Raw genomic sequence first — 15,252 nt, forward strand, 5'->3', positions numbered from 1 at the left:
AAACATCTTTTTTCTCATAGAATAATATAAAGATCATTAAGTAGCTGAACAGTGCATGGGAAACAGGCATGCCCTTCCTCTATGTGTCATATATGATGGACTTCTTTATGCTGCAAGTCTACATATTATTTAAACTATTCAGCAGAGAATATGAATCTTAACATTGGAGTAGAAAGATACCAGGAAGTTTGTGATACATCCATGACAGGCACAGGGGAATCAAAACCAGCCTTTCCTCTGCCAAAAAATGAACTCTGAAAGAAATCCACAGTAGTATAATACACCTTTGAGCATCTGTGATAAATACAGAACTGCCATGAAGAAAATATAGTAGATTGGTGGAGAGGGGTTGTGCTTGCTGAGTGAATCTTGATTTCATTGCAAGTTTGTAGATGCTCTTCAAAAGGAGCAAAAGGCAACAAAATCCCTCCACACCCAGCATAGCTTCCCTCCTATTCTTACTTAACTATGTTTTATGTATTTTATTTAGTTCTCTAACATTCTGTATCAAAGCATTTAACAGGCAGGTCTTCCACAGAACTACTGCCCTGATATTTAGAATATCTGATTTTGATCTATTTTTGCTCAAATGCTATTAGCAGAAAAAACATTTGTATTCTGTAGTCTAATGTAAAGTTGAAAGTCTTATTTAAAAAAGACTGTGGGTTTGGTTTGATTTTATTTTTTAACTGTTTGCTTAATTTAGCTGAACTTCTCATTTTCTCCTAATATTTATCTTTCTTTAAAATAAGAAGTATCAGTGAATTAATCTGGGGATTCTTAAGTATCTTAGTCTCATTTCAACATGTAGAATCAAAGTCACAAGGCATGATTTTCCTCATGGTGCCCCGACTTCCACACGTTCTTTGCTTTGAGGATCAACCTTAATCTTTATACGTAAGAATATGTAACGGCCCAGGAACTGGGAAGGCCTCACACTGCAAGAGTGACAGAGGGATGCACAGAGCAGGTAATGCAAAAGAGTAAATGCATTGACTTCCAGTAAAAGGTAAAAAAAAATAAATTAAACACTGAAAAAAAAAATCATTTAAAATACCTTCACTGAAACATTCAGTGTAATGTATGGTTTATTCGAATTAATTTGGTCCTGATAAAAGACATCTTCTGTCTGACAACTGTATGTACACATGCTTAGGCTCTGTTATTTTCTCCACAATAGAATGGACTCCTAGTCCTGCAGTATGGACATCAAAATCTAGAGAGGTTGCTGCTTGGGTGAGACTCATTCTTCCCTTGGGAGACTCAGCTGAGACTACACAATTTATTTTTGAAGAATGGAAGTCAGCTTTTTTTTTGAAAACCAATTGTCAGGCTTGAGGTAAGATGATTAAATCAAAAGCTGAGTGCTCTCTGTAGCCCCAGATGTACCCTGTCAAAACTGTACTACTTCACAGTACAAAATGGCCCAACTATTTTATTGAAGAAGGAAAAGTAAACCTTGTTTTCTCCTGAAGCTTAAGAGCTTCATTTAAAGAGTAGTACTGCCACATAGCTATTTGCTATTACTATGCTTCATGCAATTGCCTTATTATTTGTGCTGAAGAAATGGGAGAAACTGAAAGAAATTCGCCCAGCCAGGTGAAGTCTTCTTAGCAAAGAAGGCAGAAATGAATTCAGCTGCCAGAAAGATGACAACCTAGGCTGCTCCTGCTGTGGAAACAGTTCAGACAGAGAAGATGATTCAGGCAGAGCCATAATGTGGTGGGTTGGCAGTTTCTGGAGGGCTCTTGTATTTGCAGCAGCTGTTCACCTTGACTGTGTGCACTCTGGCTCATTGCAGCAATTCTGATTTAACAGAGCCCCACAATAAGCATAATCCCACTGCCTCCTTTGGTTATTTCCTTGTCCATTGCAGTCTGCTACCATAACATCTTCCAGCCCTGTCTATGATTAAAGCCAGTGACCAATCCAGGCAGCATCAGTGATGTTTCTGTGTCTTCTGCACTTGATGTGACCTCTCTTTAGGTCTCCCTCACAAAAGAGGCAGAACTAATGACCACAAGCCTGGTCTTTGAATATTTAGCAAAACACAAGTTTGAAAACAAAACTGTACATATATATCTATGATTTTAGGTCAACTTCCTGCCCTACAGTATAATAGTATAATCAACAAATATACAGAGTGGTTAAACTGGTGTCTACAGATCATATAGCTAGAAAGATTATCACATAGTGGAAAAGGATAACTGAAAATAAATGAAAATAAAAATACTCATCCATGTCCTGGGCTCACAGGAAAACTCCAAGGGAGCGACCTCCAGAAAGAGATCCTTCCTCAGTGGCAGTCAGCCCTTAAATGGGTCTAGGACAGGTGCAGCCAGGCTCCACCCCTTCCAGTCACTCAGCTGAATTGCTTTCACCTGTGCTCCCCTGGCTGAATCATTGCTTGCCTCAGGTGATCAATCAGAGATTCAGGCTGTGATTCAAAGGTTCCCGTACAGTTCCCCATTGTCCATGGGGTTAGACATGCTTTAGTTTAGCAGTAGAGATTGTAAAACCCTCTTGAAATGTTGGTACAAGTGTCACTACATCTGTTTCTACTTATCAAGTCAGTCAGAGACAGGAGTGATCTTTGCCTCTGGCTGGATGCGTGAACACTGCTACCAACTACCAAGAAAATAAATGGACAAAATTCACTATCAGATAAGAAATGTTTTAATGTGGAAAGGGGTGGCAGAATATGTTTCCAAAACAACATAGTTCTGCTCTTTAGTTTACCATCCCTTAAGTTAAGATTTTTATTTTTCAATTTTAAGTGTCATTGCAGATGTTGTATTTTGTACCTCAACAAAATTCTCCTACCTAGTTAATTGAGTTTGAGGGTTGCTTGTGTGAGTGACAGCTCCTCCCACTCTTCTTTCTTACTCACAGATCACAGAATCACAGAACTGCCAGGGTTGGAAGGGACCTCAAGGATCATGAATCTCCAAACCCCCGCCACAGGCAGGGCCACCAACCTTCCCACCTAATGCTAGACCAGGCTGCTCAGAGCCCCATCCAATCTGGCCTTGAACACCTCCAGGGATGGGGCATCCACAACCTCTCTGGGCAGCCTGTTCCAGCACCTCACCACTCTCTCTGTAAAGAATTTCCCCCTGACGTCCAACCTAAATCTCTCTTCCCTCAACTTAAAACCGTTTCCCCTTGTCCTCTGTCACTCACCCTTTCAAAGAGTTGATTCCCCTCCTCTTTGTAGGCTCCCTTTAGGTACTGAAAGGCTGCTCTCTTTGACTTCATAACCTAACCTTTTCCTTCTGCTTTCTCCCCTTTCCCCACAAGTACCCAAGGAAGAAATTGTGTTTAAAGATTCAGAAGTACTGCTCACAGCAGGATGCTGTGCTGTATTGCTTTGAAAATGTGCAAGATGTATTTTCCTCTTCTGTTTCTAAAGAATGAGTTATTGTTACATTCAGAATTTTATCTAGTTGTCATTAATGTGATTGATATGTTTTTTTTCCTAACTTTTTTTTCCCCTAAGTTGAAATTGGAAATTAATGACTGTTTTTCTGAAATTAAACATTATGCTATAGACAGCAGTCTCTCAGGTAACTAGTTATATGCATCATTGAGGCAGCAACTGATTTGGAAGGGTGATGTCTTAAAAAAAAAAAAAACAACCAAACCAACAGTGAATATTACTGTCTAATACCTGGTTTTCCTCATTCATATTTTTCTGATACTTTCATATTAAAACCAGATGAAGTTTCAGTCTTTGTCTGTTTTTGTTTTTATTGTTGATCTATTGTAGTGATTCTGTACTTTCAAGTGACTAAAATGACTTAACATGATCATAAGATCATAGGATCACAGGAAGATTTGGATTGGAAGGGTCCCCAAAGTGCACACAGCCCCAACCCCTGCCATGGGCAGGGCTGCCTCCCACCAGCTCAGGCTGCCCAGGACCCATCCAACCTGGCCTTGAGCACCTCCAGGTATGGGGCACCACAGCTTCTCTGGGCAGCTGTGCCACTGCCTCATTGCCTTCTGAGTGAAGAATTTCCTCCTAACATCTAATCTAAATCTCCTCTCTTTTAGTTTAAAAACATTCTCCCTTGCCCTATCACTTTCAGACCATTAAAATGTTCCTCTCCCTCATTCTTATAAGCTCTTTTCATGTACTGGAAGGCCACAATGAGCTCTTCCTGGAGCCTTCTCTTCTTTAAAATCTGATCTGTTTATTTCTTAAATATAGCTATAAATAACAAAAGATGTGTACCATTAGCCTAAGAAACTGCCAGTAGAGCCGGTAAATAGTTTCAGTACAAGATCAAGGATGAAGCTAAAGAGTAGGAAACCTTACTTGCTAGATGAGAATAGAGAAATGAAACAAAAGTGCACTGAAAAGAAATCATTAAGGAGTGCCGTCATGGTCAACATGCATTCTGTGTGAGTTTGTGTTTGCCAAGTAGCAATCTTTAGAAATGTTAACTAGCAAGTAAAGCTGGTTTCCATTTTAGCATTTGTTTCTCCTGATAGTGTTATCTGTTATAGGTCAAACAGCTACTATGGATGACAGCTTAATAGGTCATCTTAAACAAAATATACACACAGAGCCACTGGTTAAAGACTACATAAGTAAGCAAAGATGAGACATTTAATTTTTAGGTAGCTACAAAGGATTGAGAATTCCGTAATGAATATCAAATCCTGTCACAATATCATGTACACGGGCTGTTGTTCTCTGGGGACTGTGCAACTGCTTTACTGAAGAGCAGTTCATTTTCCAGGAAAAGTGTCTACTTTAGGAAAGCTCCCGTTCTTTGCTTTTACTTAGGGATCTGGAGAGCCCACCACATAACAGCGTCTGCTGCCATCAACAGACTATTCTTAAGCCTTCTTTACTTGTCTTTCCTTCATAATTATAGTTAAAAATAGGTCTTTTTAGGTCAAATCTGGCTTTATAGATGGTTCAAAATACCACTGACTTTTGTGCCAAAATCTAATGGAGCTCATCTTGCTTCTTCACTTTGTCATCAGTCTAGCAGTAACTGGCTTGTCCTAGTGAAAAGAGTCTTGTCTACTTTCCTCAGGAGAAAGCTTGGTGTCTCTACACCAGTGTAGAACTTTGAAATGTGAACAGAAAATTTAAGCCTGAAACAAGCATATCTAAACAGAAGAAGATATCTGTACTGCTGAGAGATCCCCGCTCCCAAGCCCAAGAGGCACTGTGGCCTGTGCCCACACATTAATCTCCATTTAGGTGCATCAAACCTAAAACAGATATGATGTTATTGCTATTTCAGAGGTTTAATGGTTCAAAATAGTTGATTTTGTGTGAGAAATGACCCAGAAAAATGGCAGATATAATAATTCCTAGGGAGAGATAGGTTGCATGTTCATGGATGTGGCATGGGGGTTTGTGAATCATAAAGGACAGAAGGGAGTACAGCAGAGAAGGACAGAAAGATCTGGGTATGGTCTCAACTACTGTACTTATTTGGTATGGTCTCCTCATGAAATAATTTCTGGATCCACATCTGACTATTGTTTTGGATGACAGTTGGTTTTGCTCCAAAGCAAGGTGCAGGAACAAACTAGCATTGATGCAGTTTGGATGATCAGGAGATATGAACATGAGAACAAATAAAGGAAGTGAGTGTAAACATATCCCTAGATCTTCCCTCATAATGGAAAATTGTTTCTTATTCTGAACATAAACATTAACTAAAAAAGCATGCCCAAAAACAAAAAAACTCACAACATTAATAGAAAGAAACCAAACACATACACACAACCACCCTGGTCTAGATGAAAGGAAATACACAATTCATCATTTCTGACACATCAGGGGCCTTTTTTGCCGCTGGCAACTGTCAGTCTTCAGGTAATTTCATAGTATGTCCCACAGTACAGTCCTTGAGAGGAGTGAGAGTTGACTGAAAGAAAAAAAATTAAAAGCCTTCAGTAAGAGGCAGAGTGAGAAAGAGCTTAATTTATAGCCTTAATGTAAAAATTCTTTGTGCAGAGGAGATGGTAATGATGCCATTACATTGGGCAGGCCCAATACAGAATATTGTTTATGTAGATACAAGCGTTAGTGAGGACAGAATGTAAGTCATTTCCCTAGCAAAGAAATAAGCAGACTTAAATGCAGCTTTTATGAAGACCAAAATGATATTAGACTTCTAAAGACTGAATTTCCTGTTTTCTTGAGTGGATAATTATATTATTTGCCTGTTTTATCTGGTATGTTTGGATTTTTTCAATGTCATTGAAAAACATCAGTGTTGCCATCTGCTCGTGTCTATCCTCTCCAGGTGGTCCTGGTTCATCCCCTCACCATGCCTGGGCTATCAGTGGGTCTCATCACCTATGCGGCTCTGCCTACCCTGCTCAGGTCCCACAAGCTGTACCTGTCCATGAGCTCATGCTGGGGTCACTTTGGCTCCCCACATGCCCTGCCTGGCAGAGAAGCCTCTTGCTTTTCCTCACATGTCCAGATGCAGGATGTGAATGGCCATCTAGCAGTCCTTCAAAAGCAATCTGCCGGTTACATCATCTGGACATGAATCAATTCTGAGATGTAGTTGACATGTGTTGGCATGTACATCTCTAATTGGTCAGTCCTTCCTGATCTGTTTGCATGCTTGGTTGTTCATGCCCAAAAGCATCCCTGATACTTATTCTGTTGAGCTACATTTCTTAAAACAACTTTGAAGTCTAATTAAATAGTTCAACTTATCTGCATTCCCCGTCAAGGTGGTAGCACCTGCACACTTACAAAGTGTGCAATATATTCCCTCTGCTAGACTGGTAAGGAAGAATTAAATACTAATTATTACTGAACTATTAATTAAAGCATTAAATGACACCCAGGAGAGTCTCCTGCATGGCCTGCATCTTGATGGTAGTTGTAATAATGACATAAGACATATTTTCTAAGTAAAGTTTTCCAGCCTATGGTACACATTCCTTCTAATATTTTCACCCAAGCCACGTTTATGGCTTTGTGTCTGTGGCAATGTGAGAAGCTTGTCCTGTAGCTACCAGGATTTAATATAGCACCACCTGGAGAGAAATAATACTATAACTGACCAAGATGCATCTGTACAGTGCTGCACGTGGTCCAGATATGTTTATGTTCTCTAGTGGTCGAGACTGACCACAGCCTGAAATCTCTCCCAAAGATCATGTTTTGATAGTAAGCCTCTTTGTTTGATACTAGACCTCTCCATTTCAATTTTATCTCTTTTGGTTTGAAGACTACCCCCTTCTATTCCATGGCTCAGTGAGCCATAGGCACCACAGTGAGCTAGGAAATTTGTACTCTGTGGGGTCCTCCATCGCCACCTAATAGCATGGCTTGGCTAAGCCATGCTCATCTCTTATAATCTAACACAAATCCAAGGATAAGATAATAAGTACAGATAGTTACATTTTTTTCCACAAGGAACTTCATAGATAATGTTATGATTAATATGAATGAACTAAAGAGATTTAATGCTTGTTAAAACGACAGTGTTTTTGCAAGATGAAGAGATAGGAATGCTTTCCTTTTCTTCCATTGGAAGGATCAACTCTTCTCCAGCAAAGGATCTGGTTATGGCCCAATTCTATGTATCTACAGACTAATGAATATTGTTATGATGCAAAGAAATCATCTGTGTATACAGATGAAAAATTTTTTTTTTTTTTTTACATAATGCATTAGCTCTGCTGTAAGTGTTCTACACACACTGTTTTCCAAACTGGAGGAAAAACAGGGACTGTGGTAATTACTGCAGCCCACATAGAAAGTTTTTCAGTCAAGACAGTGTCAGAGTATTTCATTGTGAGTACAGTCAGTAGCAATCCATGAATTCAGAAAAACAGGAAGCTCAGACAGCTGAGGAGAAGGAGAACATGGTCTGCCTGAAATCTAGCTGCTGTCTGATAAAGGAAGATGGTGAGATTGGAAGGAAGAGAGAAAATGCAATGTGATGTTGAAGTTATACTACTCTGTTGAGCGAGTGATTCACTGAGCATTGTGTTCTCCATAAGAGGTGGGTAGTAATAAGCAAAGAACTTTTTGGCATTTCTGTCCATGAAAAGGTCCAAGCCAACTCTTCTGCTCTCATCATTATGCTGCTATAGCAGCTAACAACAGACAGCAATACAAAGTCAGTGTTACCATGGGCAAAAGGAGTGAAATTTAATTAAAATAAACATTTATTCCCAGAGAAGAGGCTTCTAATTCTTATCTGTTTGCCCAGAATTGGTATTGCAGGCTTGATTATGTAGTTACAAGTACAGTACTTAAAGCTCATATATTCTATTTTGAAGGTCAAAATTCTCTAAAATTTGTTATAGTTGTGATTGTGATTTATAGCTGCAGAGATGGGAAGTTTTCATCAACCCAGGGGAAACTGTCAAATGCAACCACACTTCAATAGGCACAAAGTACCCTTTGGAGGAATTCCTGGTTTTGCTTTCTCATAAAACATCCATCAAATTGTAATCACTTCTTATTGCTGCACAAGCAGTAGCTTTTTTGAGTTAGGTAAGCCAGTTCAGTCCTTCTCATTTAATCTGTCCTAAATTTACATAATGGATCTGACCTTTCTGTGACTCTCTTAGTTTTTGTTTCTGCTCTATTTTCCTCTTTCTCAGCAGGTCAGAGCCCTAAAGTTCCTTCATTACTGTAAACTTTTGCCCCTTCATATGCCTTTGATGTTGGCCTTCATGAAGTTGGTATGTGTGCTTGTATTGATATGCATATATTTAACATATGTTACATATATATGTGAACAAACAGGTAGATAGATCATCTTTGTCCCTGTCTACACCTCGTAGTGACAATCTTGAGAGAATAAGCTTTGTACGCAGTGCAATATTCCCCGTGGTGGACAATGACTTTTTAATTGTTTAGCATCAAAGACATAATTGTTGTGATTGCTATTGGGCCAGATGACTTGCTACTTCATGTCTGAATGTTTTGCCATCAAATCTTTGTATTTTTCACCACTGGCTGAAAAACAGTTCAAAGCCTGAAATGGTAACACTGTCACTGAACTCAGTGGAATAATAGTTTCTTACAGAACACAGTGAATTAGGCTCAGAATGGCAACAGACCATTTCTAGGGAATAATAATCAAAATTCTAATTAAGTTGTCCACTTCTTCACTGTGGTAAACCACATATTCAGCTTTGGGCTGCTTGCTCCTCAAAGTAAAATTTTCAAAGTTCAGCTTGCATTGTCTATAAAAAACAGTGCTTAGACTTATTCAACAAGGCTACTTGCTGGCATGCTGATGTGGTTTTCCTAAAGACAAAATCACAGCTAGTGGTGAACTGAAATCTTCTCATTTGCCAATGAAGCCAGTGCATGGGAGACTTTAGGTTGGGTCTTTTATGGTGCTGTGCTGCTGCTATGTCATGATAGAACAAATCATACTTGCTACGTAAAGCTGGCTATCCAGTCTTCAGTCTTAGGCTCCATGCCTCTTTCCTGGTATAAAAGCTGCAAATGCATTCTTAGAGATACACAGCTGTAAGAATCAAACCCAGTTTTATAACTTCCACATCTGGTAATCCTCCCAAATTATAACAGCATACACTCTCACTATAGGCAAGGGGAACTCAAACATAATTTCTGATTCTTAGGATGTCTCTGCCTGCGTTGTTTTTTATATTCCCATATGCATTTTCATCCTCCAGGAACTGAAGGAAAACAGAACGATGAGAAAATGTGAAGGAGATGACCACCAATTTCCTTCCATTGCTAAATTACTAATTTATATGAAGAAGCATTATGAAAATTAAGTATGTATCACACACTTCCCTAAAATTTTCTGAAACGTAAGCTGATTTTAATTAAAATCAAAGATGTATGTACTGGAGGACTTGCCCGTATAAGGTATAGCTGCCTTGTTCCCCCTTTCTCACCACAGACATTCAATGTCAACTGGAAAAAATACTTTGTTTTGTTCTTGTATGGAAATTCTGACAATTGGAGACTTCATAGCAATTGGAAACATAACATATTAGCAGAGAGCAACATTGTGCCTCACATGCATAATCAGTTTGTGAAAACTAAAAAAAAATAATAATAATAGAACCAGCAGACACATCTTTTGTAGAATCACTTCATACAATAGTTACAGAACAGTGTATCACATTGACTGATCCATCTTGCTAAACACCATGACAAAGTAAATGAGCATTTGTATAAATTTGCCAGAAGAGTTGAAGCTTAAATTAGAGAGCCTGTAACCTTTATTTGTGATCATAAAATATGGAGAAAACCTGCAGGGAAAAATGTTACATTAAAAAATTCATTAAAAGCCAACAGACATGACCCATCAAATAGTAAAAATGTATTGTACTATACTATATACCTAACCTTACTGAATTAGGATGCTATAGCATACTTCCAACAGTTTCCACAGTTATCTCACAGGTTAAATGAGCACCCAAAGATGGACATGGGTCAAATGACACACGGATTTAGTCATTTAAAAGGCTAAGGTATAAAAATATTTTCAATTAATAAAATCAGTGTCCCTTTCATCCTGAAGCTACAAAGATTTTTCTCTCTATTTCTGGGTGAAGGGCTAATACTAGAGGCAAGCCACAGAATCTGCCAGGACATATGGCTCTTTCCCATGAATAACTTAAAGAAAATTAGGGAAGAAAAAGTCCTAGTCTTTCAGATCCAATAACCTCAGTTGTAACTTCTAACAGCTGTGCATCAGTAGGTTATAACAGGGCTAAGTTTTAATCACTGATGTCTTCTTAAACACTAAAATGGTGATATATCACCCTCAGATGTGCAATTGGCACAAAAATCTGTGAGCATTTAAAAAATGTCATGTGCAGTATAAGCCCTTTCTGTCTGTAATGCAGCTCAAGAGGAATCCCAGTACTGAAAAGTCACTGCAAGCAGTGAGTGCCTCCTGCCTGAGTTTGTTCTGTTAGCCCTTTCTTTTGCTGTCTGGATGAAAACAAAACAAAACAAACAAACAAACAAACAAAAAAAAAACAACAAAAAAAAACCAGGAAATTGGGAGCCTACAGAAGGGAAGGAAAGATGGAAGGAGGAAATCTGGTCGTGCATGTTTGCAGGTTTCCCTGAAGGGCTGTAGAAGAAAAACTTGTGGGAAAAAATTGAAGCAACAGAAACCCAACTATTCTTTCCTTAAGAAAGCAGAATTTCTGACTTACCTAAGGATCTGTTTTTGTTACTGTATTAAAATTTGCCAATGACCTAGCATTGGTTGCCATTTTTTCCCCATCTTTCGCTGTACAAGCAGCCTCCACAATTAAACTGAAGAAACTTTCAAATATTTATGATCAAGTGATTCTGCCAGACCTGGCAAATCATGTAAAAGAAAGAAGGCACGATCCTGCCTGTGGACGTAACAGTGAAGGGGCAGAGGTTAGGGTACCAAGAACAGTATGCTTACAGCACCTTAAAACAAGCAGTGCTGTACCATTTGCTGTGTTCATACATTCCCAGGAGTTACTAATGCTTTGAGCAGCACTGTTGATCAGTCACTTCAGTGTTCATCTCTTATCTGCAGGAGCTCCCTGCTTGCTAACTCCCTTTCAGCTCCATACTGTACAAAAGTGAGTGTCTAGCATCAGCATATAGCAGCACATATGTTTGTGACAAAAATATAAACCTTGCAAAATATTTTCCTCTTGAGTTAGTTGATCTTAACATTTAGCGGTTTATAAATCAACAATTAATTGACATTCTCCCCTGTTCTCAGCAACAGCAAGAGAAGTGATGGATGGACATGAGGTTTTGGAAGATGATTTCAAACAGAGGTGCAAACACAGTGAGTACCAGTTCGGAGCAGAAGCCAATGCTAGGCACACTGAAGGACATGTGGAATCCTATTTCTTTTCTTTGACTAGTTTGCAACCAATCTCCAAGCTGAGGTCCCTAAAACACATGCCCAAATTCAGTGTTGTAAATCTCTCCTGTCTTTCCTCTGTCCACTGTCGGCAAATTGCTGTGGTTTGAAAACTGGAATCGCAAGTCCCGTGCTTGGCTTCTCTCAGGTTGGTATGTGTGCTCATGCAATAGAGTACACACATGTATGGTCAAGTATGCAGATCAGTATGACTTAACTTTTCAGAAGGGAAAGAAGAGAATCAGTGAAGAGCTACAGAGTCTACACTGATATATGCTTTTTGTTTTTCAGGGTAAAACTTGGAAGTTTAATTCACATTGTGGATTCAAGTCCGGGTCAATCATATTTAGCAGCTATGCATCTGATACTCTCATTCATATTTTCCCTTATTTTATGAGAATAAGGAAGCATTTTCTCCATGTATATATGTGCTACATTTTTTTTTTTTTTTTAATAACTGACTTCTCATTTTTATTTTCCTCATGTAAACATCTGCTGGATTACTATTCCAAGAACAAAACAGCTAATAGTAGAAAGCATAAATGTATGTGAAATGATACTGTCTCACAATGCAAAGAAATATAATCTCCTAAAGTTGATTTTCATAATGTGCAGAAATCCAGTGATTGTCAGGTGCCATCAAGCATCCAACTATTATGGTGACTGTATAAAATTAATAATCTCTCAAACAAAAGGCTGCCAGATTAAGCTATACAAACTGCACCAATTGCGCAGGTTTTTATCGCTTAAGTAATTGCAGGGTTGAGAAATATCACTTGTGTAGTTTGGGGTGACCTTGTTTTGTCAGCATCCACAAGTGGAATTAAGATGAAAACAGATGAGTGTTCACTTGTTAACATTATAAACTGATAGGATTCAAAGCCTGCCTGGATTTTCAGATGTGAGCGCCAGCATCCACAGTCAGTCAGCATACCAGATTGCATGTGCACAGCATACACATATCTGTGCTGTATAGATAGCACCAGCAAAAATTAAGCAAAGGAAAAGCAAACTCGAAGAGATGCCGCCGCACAAAATCTCATCTACAATCAGGTTAATAAAACAAGTAAACACGTTTGCAAGGCTAGTATGATCTAGGAAGGCTTTCATTCCTCAGTCCAACTTTAGGATAAAGCAGAAGCGGAGTCCTGCTCTGTCTGAAGCCCCAATATTTCAAGTTCTCCAGCAGCAGCACCAGAGAAGCTAATTAACGAAAACCAAAGGATGATGGAAAGAAGCCAGATAAGCCATAAACCTCTCCAGATATAAGCGCACAGCAAGCAAGATAATAAAAAGTTAGCAGGATTTACCGTTTTAATTATCCGAGTGGGCGTTTTGTTTGGGTTGGAGTTTTTGTGGAAGCGCCGGGAGCTGTTTCCCCGAGGACAGGTCCGTACGCATCCACGCCGCGGAGCGCAAAGCAGCAGCCACGGCTCCCCCTCCAAAAAAAAAAAAAAAAAAGAAAAGAAAAGAAAAAGAAAAAAAAAGCGAAGAGATAAAAAATAAAACCACGGGGAGAGGAAGGAAGAGGAGGTACCCGCCGGCCGGGCAAACTCCGCCGGCTTTGCTCCCGCAAGACTGATGGAGGCGGCAGCTCCGCGCAACTTGCGCACCGGGCGGAGTGGAGAGGCGGGCACCGGGAGGCTGCGCGGAGCGGCTCCACCGCGGCCCCCGGGGGGTGCCCAAGGGCTGAGCCGGACACGGCGAGCGTCCCCGCGTGGATCCCGGGTATCCGGCGCTGGGTGGAAGGGATGCTGCGTTTTCGCCGCCTTTTCAGTCTCCGCCTTGTGCCAAAGCAGTGGGTGGGAGGGGAAGTCTGTAAGTGTATCAGTCTCTCATCTGCCGCGGGTTTTTGGATCCTCTGAAGTGCTGCTGTCTTCCTCCCAAATATTATGAACAGGCTGTATGTGATGCGGTGCTGAGGTGGAATATGTGCTCAGCTCTCTGCAACGGTTGCATACCATCTGGCAGGAGGTCTGGAAGTGGCCAATACTTTGCCACTCCTAAGCCATGACTGAAGGTATCCAACTGCTATCCCTGAGATGAGCCCCGTGCTCTGCAGCACCGACCAGCAGTTGTGCATCTATTCAGTGCCTTCCCTCTGCCTCCCTGGCACTCAGTGCTGGGCCTGCGTCTGCAACATGTTCCTGCAGTTGCTTCTAGCCTGGTATCCCAGGAGGCTGAGCACAATGTGGATAACCTATCTGCAAGTACTCCTCTTTCTGCTCCTCTTACACTGAGTGCAATTGACTTTTCTCATGGACATTTTACTTTGGTACTAATTAAACTCTGTGTATCCTTTCATCATTTCATGAGGTTTGCTGTATGCTTGGATCTCTGCTTACACAAGTATTTATTTTTGAAACAAAAAAGAAATGTATTGGGGGGGAACTAACTCCTGTGTGCCAGAACACCTGTATAGATAGCAACTCTAACACCTTCTCTCATCCTATGGCTGCACTGTAGTTCCACCAGTTTCCTTAGAGGCAGTCTTCCTTGGTCATTTGGCGACTGACAACACCTGTGCTGGCTGCTTAGGGCTTGTCTTTCTGCAGGCCTTTAAAAAGTTCCAGCTCTGTGTGAGCTGAATGCAAGTTAAGGCTCTACTGAATAAAGTCTTCTCCCTCAGCCACCAATTGAGTGCATCTCCTGCTGAGTTTTGATTAAATGAATAAAGTTTTAATTATACAAGTGACCTTAGCAATAAAAGAGGTTAAACAGAACAGTCTTGCTCTGTCCATTTCACCTGGTGAGTATATGACTTTATTATTAACCTGCATTCTCGCTGATGTCTGCTTCTGGACTTCAATTGATGCCATTACAGTGAACCTAATGGAGGATGTGAAAATGCCTCTCTAGAACAGACAATTTAGTATATGATTTTTCTGCAGTGCCTATAAACATTCAAAAAGATTTTGTCCTAGGGAAAAGGGCTTGAGTGACATTGATAGTAACAGAAATTCTCCAGTAATTACCAAAACAGTGTGCTGGAGCATCGGTTGTCACAGTGTGAGCAAGTAATCTTTCCAGCTCCTTCTTCAAATATCTCTTTAAGGCCTCTTGCTTCCTGTGGTGTGATGCTCACAACACACTTGGGAACTGCTCGTTGGTACTTTGTGCTTTGTGTGTTCTTTTGGTTTTAAAACATTGCCCAGCTTCAGATTGCACTTTTTTTGAGCAGAGCTATCCCTGCCCAGCACAGTGGCATCTTGGCCAGCTGCTCTCTCTCACAGCAGTAGTTTTGATGATAGCAAGAAAGGACTTTTCTCTTTTGATCATAACAAGTAGTAATTTAAGGCTTATTTCCAAGAGTAAATTTTCTGTTGTGTTGTTTTACATAGGAGCAGCCACACTGGGTCAGAGAGGAAGTCATTCAAAGTCCGTTATCTTC

The 15,252-nt window shown here is 40.1% G+C and overlaps 1 protein-coding gene across 2 annotated transcripts in view; it reads right to left on the reverse strand.

Moving 5' to 3' along the window:
* Positions 1-13,293, reverse strand: part of HTR1F (5-hydroxytryptamine receptor 1F) — a 111,039-nt gene extending 97,746 nt beyond the window's left edge. For both annotated transcript variants that reach the window (XM_090134473.1, XM_090134472.1), the window contains exon 1: positions 13,172-13,293. The gene's annotated coding sequence lies outside the window, so the exon portion shown is untranslated. The remainder of the gene's footprint in view (positions 1-13,171) is intronic.
* Positions 13,294-15,252: the final 1,959 nt, after the last annotated feature.

Source organism: Phasianus colchicus, chromosome 1 (genome assembly GCF_987193195.1).
Source record: "Phasianus colchicus chromosome 1, bPhaCol1.hap1.1, whole genome shotgun sequence".
Taxonomy (NCBI): Eukaryota; Metazoa; Chordata; class Aves; order Galliformes; family Phasianidae; genus Phasianus; species Phasianus colchicus.